The sequence below is a fragment of the Larus michahellis genome, chromosome 5 (assembly GCF_964199755.1).
Source record: "Larus michahellis chromosome 5, bLarMic1.1, whole genome shotgun sequence".
NCBI classification, from domain to species: Eukaryota; Metazoa; Chordata; class Aves; order Charadriiformes; family Laridae; genus Larus; species Larus michahellis.
Window position 1 is genome coordinate 87173171 of NC_133900.1, and position 11565 is coordinate 87184735.

An 11565-nucleotide genomic window follows, 5' to 3' on the forward strand; every position below is an offset into this window, starting at 1 on the left:
CCGGCCTCGAGAGCGGCCGTCGGCGCTCCAGTGTCGGCTCTTACGCGTTACCGCGCCCCGTCTGTGCCCGGCAGTTTTCCTGTTGTCCATTTCCATGGCCCCTCAGTCCGCCGACGCGCCTCTCTATGGCACTTTAGTCCTCCGAGGTGCCGCTCAGTCAGCCGACGCGCCTCTCTATGGCACTTTAGTCCTCCCGGGCGCCGCGCAGTCAGCCGACGGGCCTCTCTATGGCACTTTAGTCCTCCAGGACGCCGCTCAGTCAGCCGACGCGCCTCTCTATGGCACTTTAGTCCTCCGAGGTGCCGCTCAGTCAGCCGACGCGCCTCTCTATGGCACTTTAGTCCTCCAGGATGCCGCTCAGTCAGCCGACGCGCCTCTCTATGGCACTTTAGTCCTCCAGGACGCCGCTCAGTCAGCCGACGCGCCTCTCTATGGCACTTTAGTCCTCCAGGACGCCGCTCAGTCCGCCGACGCGCCTCTCTATGGCACTTTAGTCCTCCGAGGTGCCGCTCAGTCAGCCGACGCGACTCTCTATGGCACTTTAGTCCTCCAGGACGCCCCTCAGTCAGCCGACGCGCCTCTCTATGGCACTTTAGTCCTCCGAGGTGCCGCTCAGTCAGCCGACGCGCCTCTCTATGGCACTTTAGTCCTCCGAGGTGCCGCTCAGTCAGCCGACGCGCCTCTCTATGGCACTTTAGTCCTCCGAGGTGCCGCTCAGTCAGCCGACGCGACTCTCTATGGCACTTTAGTCCTCCGAGGTGCCGCTCAGTCAGCCGACGCGCCTCTCTATGGCACTTTAGTCCTCCCGGGCGCCGCGCAGTCAGCCGACGCGCCTCTCTATGGCACTTTAGTCCTCCAGGACGCCGCTCAGTCAGCCGACGCGCCTCTCTATGGCACTTTAGTCCTCCAGGGCGCCGCTCAGTCAGCCGACGCGCCTCTCTATGGCACTTTAGTCCTCCAGGACGCCGCTCAGTCAGCCGACGCGCCTCTCTATGGCACTTTAGTCCTCCGAGGTGCCGCTCAGTCAGCCGACGCGCCTCTCTATGGCACTTTAGTCCCCCAGGACGCCGCTCAGTCGGCTGACGCTCGTCTCCACGGCACTTTAGTCCTCCAGGAGCCCAGAAGTGCCCGCTCAGTCCTCCCACGCTCGTCTCTATAGCACTTTAGTCCTCCAGGAACCCTCTCAGTCCTCCCACGCGCCTCTCTATGGCACTTTAATCCTCCAGGACGCCCCTCAGTCAGCCGACATGCCTCTCCATGGCACTTTAGTTCTCCACTACGCCCCTCAGTCCACTGACGCGCCTCTCTATGGCACTTTAAGTCCTCCAGGACGTCCCGCAGTCCGCCGACACGTGTCTCCATGGCGATTTAGTCCTCTAGGATCCAGGAAGTGCTCATCAGTCTTCTGGAAATCACCTGCTTCCAGCACTCTTCTAAAACCATAAAACATGATTACCAATTAAGCACAAAAATATCTGAAGATCGCAAAAATAAAGTGACGCCTGCAGAACTCTCTTCTCTACAGCAACAAGTAGACAGAACTCAAACAAAAGCGGTAAGAGAATCACCAGAGGCAAGTGCCCAATAGAAATAAAAGTGATTGTTGCTTTGCCTGCTGGGAACTTAAGGCATAAGAAAAGGAGCTCCTACCCCTGTGGCCACCTCTTTGTCTTCGGGGGGGGGGGGGGGGGGGGGGGGGGGGGTTTGTCCCCGCCCCTTTCTCCAGGGGATTGTGGGAAGGGCGGTGGGCGGGGCCCAATGGCAGTGGGCGGGGCCCGGGGTATATGAGCCACAGGCTCGGCTCAGGAGCTTGTTCTGCTGCTGGGCTCCTCTGGGGTTGGTGCTCTGCTGGTCCTTCACTTGGCTGCAGCTTTGGGGCAGGCATGTTTTGGTATTTAGGGAGGCAGAGGTAAGAAGGCTGAGCTAAGACCTTCAGGACCAGTACACATCCTGCCACCTGTATAGTAGAAAGTTGACTGGTATGCAGCTTTTTTGTTTCCTTTTTTTCAGGTCAGTAACTTTGTGATGAGTGTTTAGGGGATGCCCAGATGGTTTAATAGTGTGCTTTCCTGTATTCTAGGAGGGCTGCATTTTCCTAGAATTCCTAACTTTATTGAAGATGGGCCAGAGATTTTTTCCACCGGTTTTGCAGTATGCTGTGTGAGTTACTGATCTTGTTTCTCTTAATTGGGTTGATGATGAGATTATATTGTAGGGGTTAAGGTGAGCATTTTGTATGCATCTGCATATTGTACTTTAGCACTTCTCAAGAAAGCAGCAGGGATGTAAGGCATAGTGTCATTCAGGGTATGGCATGACTCATCACCTTTCCCCATTGCCCAAAGAGTGACGTGGTGTCCCTAGAGTTTTTGCAGCTTGCAGCAGGCCCCTCGTAGATTGTGTCAGGGCATTACTTATTTTGTGGGTCTATAGCAGAGCCCAGAGTCCGTGGGAAGACAGAAGATAGGAGGTGCCTGCTGAACACAGGGCATGGCTCAGAAGAGCAGCTCCTGAGGAGTGGCTGACACAGGGGTTTCAGGGTCACAAATATAGAATGGGAGCTGTCAAGAAGAAGTGGGGGTCCTTCCCTGACAGTTGAGGAGAAGAGGTTTCTAAAAGTTTTGGTGCTGGGGCTTGGCTAAGAAATGGAGGCAGGTTCATCAGTCTTTATCATATGGGTTTTGCATTTGGATTTGGGTGTCAAGAGGGTCTGGTCTGTTCTAGTCCCTTCCATTTGAGGTGAGCTGGATAGTATTGAGGAGGAGCATGGGACTGGTGATTTCACAGAAATGCAATGGTAACTTTGTGTTTGTTGGTATCTTAGGTGTCATAAGTAATTGCTGCTGCAGCCTCTGACTCTAGAATCGGCGTGAAACAGGTGAGCAGATTGCCATGGCACCTCTGAGGATGAGGGTGCTGTAGAAGAGCTTGGCCTCTACTATCAGGGTGGTCACTGCTGGAGCCATGGTTTCTTTTTGTTTTACAGTTGAAGAGGAACCTGGTGACTGCAGGAACACATCAGTTAGCTGTTTGTTGTGGGTTCTTTGTCAAGGATGAATTCCGACCCCTGGCTGTCTGAAAGCTAAGTAGAGGCACAGGCGCTGGAGGGGGGCCAAGGTTGACAGTTTCAGGGAGGAGTTTTCAAGTCAGGGTACAGCAGAAGGCTATCCAGAAGGAGTGTCCTCTGAGTAGGTAAAGGGAGTGGATTACTCTTCAGCACAAAGCTAGCGTGTGCTGGGCAGGGCAGTTCTGGCCTGTGTCTGTTGTTGTGTAGTTTGTGTGCTCTGTCTTCTGTGTCTTGGACTTTCCTTAGGTTTTGAAATCCTCGTTTCTCTTTGCACTCAAGGGGCACAGCATGTGCCTTGGGCAGCCCCTGTAGAGTCTCGAATGCCTGTGCTAATTGGCAGAGTGCCCAATGGGCACTTCTTGCATAACAATTTTAAAGTGCAGATCGGACTTGCCTCTTGGAAGTTTCTAGATGGTCCTCTTTTGCAGCATCGTTCGTGGCTGCATGAGCAGCTCTGTTCTCTGAGCTATAGCAGCTCTAGCCATCTGCTTTTATGAACTGGGATTTCTTCCCTGCATCCTTACATTCTCAGGTCTTGAAGCCAGGCTTCCTGCACATATGTCATCTCCATTTTGACAGGAACTTCTTAGAATGGGCTGTTACATTTGACTCTTTTATGATTTTTATGACTTTGCCACAGAGCCTCCTCACGTCCGTGCTGTGGCCATTGGTCTTCTTGCCCAACAGCATCTCTTGTCTGAAAGTCATTCTTCTTGTGGAGAGTTTTCTCTCATCTTGGAGTCACGTTGTTGTCTATAGTGCTGTGTGGTGTTGGGCTGCACGTGGGTGTGTTTGGCGTGGAGCTGCCCTGCCTGGGGGTGTAGAGTCAGGGGTAGGTGGAACAGCAATAAGAGTCTATGGGTAATATGTTGATCTGCCAAGACTGTTTAGCCAAAGGTTGTACAGTCATCTGGGATCAAGCAGCCATTGGCAGGGAGTGTCATTTCCATAGTGTGTTATGGGGATGATTGGAGCCTCCTGGGAGCCTCCTGCTTCACTACTGTTTGGCAGTAGTGAAGCAGATTGAAGGTGTTAAGGCTTGTATGTGTGGGGATTAATGTTGGGTCCAATTTTTTTTTAATGGCAGGTTGTAGTTGGAGCCTAGATGATATTCCTAAATGGAAACAAGACCCCTGGAATTGTTCAGCTACTGATCAGCATCTGGGTGACTTGTTTACTAATTTTTTCAGATGCAGAGGGACAAGATGTGCACCAAAGAGTCATGGAGAAGGCAAGCGGGACCCTGTAAGAAGGTGGGTCAGTTCACGGTGCTGGAGGGAAGATGTGACTGGTGGCTATATCATTATATTATGGCTTGGTGGTGGGGTGTGGGTTGGTTTTTTTTTTCATTTTGAAGGTATGAAGTGATGAGTAAAGCAGGATATTGGCACCGGATGTGACTCTCGGGCAAGGTGGTCAATGAATAGTGGGCTGAAGCAGCAATTCTTCTCAGATGTTATATTGTGGGTGAAGTTTTTAGTGTCCTTTGTGTCTGTTTTACAGGTAGTTTGTAAGCCTCAAAGCAGCAGCCCAAAACCATGGAGGGCAGGTGAGCGAGAGGCCAGGGTAAAGGAGTAGGAGACAGGAATGGCTGTAGGCAGGCTGTGGTGTCGGGCAGTATGTCAGCATATGTCTTTTGGTTGGCTTTTTTTTTTCAGGTGCAGGATGCAGGCTCAGAGGGACTAAGCCACATGCTGATGAGCGTGCTGAGAAGGTGAGGCGGTTGTGGGCCACATCGGTGTCTTAATAGTGAAGTATTATACGGCAACCTGGTTAATTATTTATCTTCTGGTTTTGCAGGTGCCCTGTGAGCCATCTTTGGAAGTGGGTGAGCATTAGAGGTGAGCCGAGGCAGCAGTGAGGAGGAGCTTGTGGCTGGTGATTTCTCACATGTGCAACAGTAATTTTGTTTCTTGGTATCTCAAGCAATGATGGCCACAGCATTTGACTCTGGAAGGAGCAGCTGAGTGGAATCCCATTGTGCTTTTGAGGAAGGGGAAATTGTGGAAGAGGTTGGCGGTGGCCTCTCTGAAACTTCTTGCTGTCACTGTTTGGTTTTCTTTAATTGTAGATGATGATGATGATGAACCTGGTGACTACAGGAATGTCCCAGATAGTCGATGTGCTGGTTTTTTTTTTTTTTTCTGTCGACATCAGATTTAAGACCTCCAGCCCTCTGAAAGCTAAGTTGAGTGGCCAGGGCTGGGGAGGGGCTGGAAAGGGAGAAGTTTGTGATTTGCAGGGAGGCCTCTTAAAGTTAGAGAAGGGCAGAGGGCTGTCCTGGAGCCATCCCCTTTGAGCAGGTAAAGGGAGCGGGTTAGTCTTCAGCACAATGCTAGCATGAGCCGGGCAGGGTGGTTCCAGCCTGCATCTGTTGTGTTGTTTGTGTGGTCTGTCTTCTGTGTCCTAAACCTTCCTTGGGTCTCCATGCTCTCTTTACACTTGAGGAGCACAGCCTGTACTTCAGACACCATCCCAAGAGTCTTGAATGCCAGAACTCATTGGCACTGCCCCAGTCAGGCCCCACTTTTCTTGCATTATAAGCTTAAACAGTGGATCGGCCTTGCATCTCGGAAGTTTCTGGGTGGTCCTCAACTGCAGCATTGTTCCTGGCTGCATGAGCAGCTCTGTTCTCTAGCCATCCATTTTCAGTGACTGGGACTTCTTCCCTGCATCCTTAAGTTCTTAGGTCTTGAAGCCAGGCTTCCTGCACATACATCTCAGTTTGAGTCACTTCTTGTCCTGGACCATTACATTGTACTCATTTCTTGGGGTTTCCCTAGAGCCTTCTCGTGTCACCATTGTGGTCTTGCAGGTCTTCTTGCCCAACAGTCGCTTATGTTGGTGTCATCCTTCTTGCTGAGAGTTTTCCCTCATTTGTGAGGTGCATTGTTTGTAGTGTTCTGTGTAATGTCGGTCTGTGCTTGTGTGTGTTTGGCTCGGAGCTGCTCTGCCCGGTCACGTAAACTCTGGGGTAGGTGGAACATCAATAGGAGTCTATGGTTAGTTTGATCTACCTAGACTGTTGAGGCAAAGGTGGTACAGTCAACTCCCATCAAGTAGCCATCAGCAGGTGTGGGCAGCTCTTTAATTAATGGGGTTGTTTTGGGATGAGCAGAGCTATGTGGGAGGGGCTGTTCGGCAGTAGTGAAGCAAACTGCATCTCGAAGATGTTAAGGCTGCTTTGTGTGGGGTGTAGTGTTTGTATGTTGTGTGTGGTTTTTTTTTTTAATGTCAGGCTGTAATTGTACTCCAGATGGTATTTCTAAGGCAAAACGAGACCTTTCTGAGGGTGTGCGCATGTCATATGGGATTCCTCCTAAAAGAGGCAGTTCACAGCCCAAAAAATGCCTGAAAATTCATGTGGGGAATGTGTGTTTAAAAAAACAATAAAACCTGTATATATGGGTATGAGGCATTGAAATAAAGAACAATTTCTCATTTTTATACATATTGAAAAATATGAGTGTATGTATATAAAAAGGAGTTCAAAATAAAAACCTGTATCTACTATATTATATAAAGGATGTTATTGTCCCATAGCCAATTTTTGCCTTCATGGTTCTCTCTGTCTCGCTCCCTGTTGCTTCCTCCTGTCTGATCCGTAGCCCATAGCTGTTTTCTTTCCCCTGTGGCTCCCCTTCCCTGTTTTTTCACCGCCCCCCCTTCTCTGCCCTGTAGTAGATTGCTGTTGCATTGGGTTTAAGTGACAAGGTTTTGTTGGCTGAGTTGTGGGGGGCAGGGGTGGGTTCTGTGAGAAGACACCAGAAGCTCCCCCCATGTTGGGCACAGCCAGCTCAGAGAGGGACCTGCTGCTGGTCAAAGCTGAGCCCATCAGCAACACTGGCCAGGAGTGGAGCAGAGAGTCCCTGCAACACGTGGCGGCCCCGCTGTTGGAGCGGAAAAAGAGTGCGAGGAGGAAGGAGCAGCAGAGACAATCCTGACTCCCTGACACCTCCATTGTCTGGGGGTACGATGTAGAGAAGTCGTGAGTGAAGATGATACCAGAAAAAGAGAGGGGTGGTGGGAAGGTGTTTTTTTTAAATTTGTTCTTATTTCTTATTTGATTGACAATAAGTGAATTTCCCCAAGTTGAGTCTGTTGGTTTTGTGACTATGAGCGATCTCTTGGTCCTTGTCTCAACCTACAAGCTTTTTCATTTTAACTTCTCCCCTTGTCTCGTTGAGGAAGGGCAATGATAGAGAGGCTGGGTGGGTACCCAGGGGCCAGCCAAGGTCAATCCACCACAGATTACTTCTATTAAGCTTTGTGTCCTTGTCTTTTAATACTTGACTATGTTTCTTTTACCCAATCTCTTTTGAAACTTTATTTCTCTCTTTCCATCCCTTTCTCTTAAATTCTTGCTTAGGTTTGTTGAACCCAGTTTGCTTCTAAAATTTTCTTGCTACTTTTCCCTCTCTCTGTCTCCCCAAATTAATTTTAATTTCTTTCCCATGTTCTTGTACCCTGTCGCTTTTCATAATTCTCTTCCTCTGTCTCTTTCTATGCACTTCTGCATGCCTATCTCTTAAGTCTTTGGTAGGATTCTCATATCCTATGCCTTTCAAAATTTTGTGTCTATATCTCCTCCTAGCCATCTCCCTGCCTATAATTCCCAATTCTCCCCTCTATTTTCAGCACACTGTAACTTTTTTCATTTTTTTTTCTGCATCTGCCTGTCATTGTTTTGCTTATGTTTCTTGTACCCTGTCGCTTCTCAAAATTTTCTTTCAATGTGTACTTCTGCCAGGGTGACTGTTTCTATTTTGTATTTCTTGATCATATTTCTTTTCCCCTGCTCCTGTGTGTTGTCTCTTCTTATCCCGCTGGTTACTTCCACCTCTCTCCCCTGCTCCCTGTCTGTCTCATTTATTTCTCTATCTCTCGTGGTTTTTTTGCTTTTTTCTTCCCTTTTGTCCCTCTGTCCTGCCGCCTTTGGGCATTGAGCCTTGTAGCCAACTCACTGCCGGGATTTCTTGGGCACATTAAGGAATAAACACTTCCTGCCTCCTCTGCGCCCCTGGAGGCACTTGCTGCCCCCAGGGTGCAGAGCTCATTGCTGGGGACAGGCTCAGGGGAGGGGGTGATGTGCTGTGGGGCTTTGGCAATGGCCCCTCTTCCCAGTGGGCTCCAGCTGGGGCTGAGGCAGCCCAGGTGAGACCCATGAGGGGAGGATGGGCTGGGCTGGGCCAGGCTCAGGTTCAGCCAGTGAGGCTGAGGTCACAGCTGGCTCTGCTGTGCCGAGGGGCCTGCCTGGCCACAGCTGCCTGCTGGAGCTGGCTGAAGAGTGACACAAAGGGGGTTCCACAGGCATGTGCCTCCAGCAAGGCACAGACGGTTCCCACGGCAAGGAAGGATCTCTCCCAGCCATCCCCCACGGAGCGCACCACCAGCACAGAGTGCCAGGAGCTCGCTGCCTGTCGTCTGCATGTGTGAGCCACCGTGCCTCTGGGATGCCTCATGGGAGAAGAGCATCGAGGCACCCACCACCCACTCCTAGGCAGGCAAGGGTCAGGCTGCCAGCACCACCGAGGAGCAAGGGGCAGAGAGAGAAGCCTCTGGGCCATAAAGTCTCCCACCTGCGCCAGGAGCTGTGGTGAGTCACACGCCCTCTCATGTGTGTCCAGGCCCTTCCCTGCCATGCTTCTTGTGATCTCTGCCCGTGTCCTTGCCTGTCCTAGACTCTGGCTCCCCAAAAGTTTTTGCTCTTCTGCCAATGCCACCCTGTACTCCGTCCCCTTCTCCATTTCCTTTCTGTGCCTCTGCCTTCCCAGCTCCCTATCTGCTATTATTTCATTCTTCCCACACTGCCGCCTTCACTATTGCTTGTGAAAATTGCATTTGTAGGTCTCCCTCTACCCAGTGACCCATCTCTATTTCCAGTGACTCCCTCTGCTCCACCCCCCCATCCCTCTTCCACTGTCCTCTGTCTGGGGCTGTTGGTCCAACTCTATCTCCTGCTATTTAACTTTCTAACTACCTGTATGGCCAGTGCCCCGTTGCTTTCCAAATTTTCTTTCTGTGTCTCCACTTACCCAGGTCCCTGTCTGTGTTTTTTAATTCTTTTTGCCTGTCCTCTACTTTGTTACTTTTAAAATTTTGTTTCATTGTCTTTATTTATTCAGGTTGCTGACCCTATTTTTTTCTCCCTCTTTTCTTGATCTGTTTGGTTTTTAAATTTTCTTACTATGTCAACTTTTATCCAGTTTGCCATCCTCACCTTTGAATTTTTCCTGTCTTTCTCTTACCACCTCACTTTAAAAATTCTCTGTCTACTTTTATGAACCTGCCAATACCGATTTTTCTTTGTTCTGCATTGGTTTTGTACTTCGTTGCCTGTAAACATTTTTTAGTTTGCTGTCCCTATGTTTTTTTCTTTTTTTCCCTTTCTTTCTATAACCGCTCTTGCTTTTAAAAGGTTCTTTCTGTCCACTTTTATCTCATTCACTGTGTATATTTTTAATTTTTTATTTCATTAATGCAGAGCCTTTTTAGAATTTTCTTTCTACATCTCCATTACACTTTGCATTCCATGTTTCCTAGTTATTTCCTTTTGTTTCCCCAATCCCCATCACTTCTTAAATTCCTTACTTTTATCCTGTTTATCTTTATTGCTTATCTTTTCTTTTAATTATTTCTTGTCTTTTCTTACTGCCATCGCATTTAAAAATTTCTTTCTACATCTGTTTTTGTTCACCATCCCTATTTTGTAATATTTCTCTTTATTTACCCTACCAGCTAGCACTTTTTAACTGTTCTTACTATGCCTACTTTTGTTCCCTTTGCTGTCATTTTAAAATTACTTATTGTCTTTCCTTAGTGCTGTTGCTTTTTAATTTTTCCTTCTACATCTCCGATTTAGTTTGCCATTGTTATTTTGTAATTTGTTTCCTTGCTTCTTTAATCATGGATGCTCTTAAGATTTTCTGTCTACATTTATCTCCTTTGCCGTCTTCAGTTTTAATTATTTCTTGTCTTTCCTTAGCACATTCTGGTTTTTGAGTTCACTGTTTCTATTTTTTAATTTTTTTCCTTATTTTCTTAATCCCTGTTACTTACAAAATTATGTCTGAGCTCTTTCCCTCAGAAACCCGTCCTCAGGTTTGTTTGTGCCTCAGAGCCCTCCTATCATCCTCTGCACCACCTAGGATGCTTCCATTTGGTCCCCGGCCTCCTGAGGACATCTGTACTCCGTTGCAATCCCCCCCGGACTTCCTCCTCATGTCCCTGTACCTTCTTTGGTCTCTCTGGCCCATTCAGGACCCCTCTCATGGTGTCACAACCGCTATAGATGCCTTCAGGGTTGCCCTCAGTACATCTTCATCTTTGTCGTGGACCTCGCACACCCCTCTCCTTCCCTCAGAAGGCTTCCCGACTCCGTATCTGTGAGCCGGTGTCCGACACTGAAGTTTTGCTTAGCATAAGCACCTAGACTGGCGAAGCCTTACCTGCAAGATGTAACCCAGCAACATAGCAAACTTTGGCTGAACTCCTTCTTAGTCCTAGAAGGATGGATAGTAGTTTTGTTTTACTTTGATACATTGTAACTTAACTAACACAATGAAATTGTATAAGTAACATCAAGGAAGATTATATGCTTAACATTATGAACTACGGTGACCGTTATGATCAAAGGAAAGGGAACTCTAATTCTTGGAAATGAAAAAAGGGACCATTCTATCCCAAGTCAGCAGAAGGAGGATAAAATACAGGTGCAGATGTGACAAAGAGGTCACAAAACCAGGTCAGAAGGTAAAAGCATTTGCACCAAAACTCCAGTCATCAAAGAGGACACGTAATGGCTGAACAATTTTATCAGAGATGAGACACACGCTTGTCATGTGAACAGGGGCACAAACTGCTTATGTCATAGATTTTGAGGCTTTACAAAGCACAGGAAAAGTATTGAGGGGGTCCCTCTTCCGAGGTATCCAGCTCAAGCTGTATTAAACCGACTCTGTGACAGAACCCAGGTCCGAATTGTCCTTTACAGTTGGAGGCTAAGACTGGATCCAGCCGCACCCAGACTCCTCTCCGAGAAGGAGTTTAGAAAGCAAGGGAGTCCAGTCTGAACGTCACTGCTCGTCAGGAGGGTCTTCCCAGGCTCTTCTTCAACACCCAGCCCCATTCTTCTGTCTTCTTCTCGCCCTGCCTCTATTAGTTCCCTGGCCTCCAAGGCAACATTTACTCAGTTCAGATTCCCCCTGGATTTAATCATCATGCTTCCTATCATTTTTCTGTCTCTCTGGCTCCATCGGGACTTTTCTTCTCCTGGTCACGATGCCCCCCAGGAGTTTCCTGGCCCTTCACATCCATCTCGTAGCATTTTAGGTGGGTCCATCTTTGAGTCGTAGAGCTGTCATTTGTTCCTCTATGCTACCTAGGATTCCTATGTTCAGTCCCCGGCCACATGGGAACATCCATACTCCCCTCAGATGATCATCCGAGTTCGTCCTTGTCCTCCCCAGCCTTCTTTTGTCTACCCGCCCTGCTCGACG

General features: G+C 48.7%; 1 long non-coding RNA gene across 6 annotated transcripts; it reads left to right on the forward strand.

The window, feature by feature from the left end:
* Positions 1–918: 918 nt before the first annotated feature.
* Positions 919–6514, forward strand: LOC141743680 (uncharacterized). Of its 6 annotated transcripts, XR_012587156.1 has the most exons (8): positions 919–1555; positions 2081–2160; positions 2825–2878; positions 2987–4320; positions 4571–4616; positions 4726–4781; positions 4868–4908; positions 4994–6514. It is a non-coding gene; the product is annotated as an uncharacterized LOC141743680 (long non-coding RNA). The 6 variants fall into 6 exon arrangements; XR_012587155.1 differs by having other exon boundaries at positions 4868–6514; XR_012587159.1 differs by lacking the exon at positions 4571–4616 and having other exon boundaries at positions 4868–6514.
* Positions 6515–11565: the final 5051 nt, after the last annotated feature.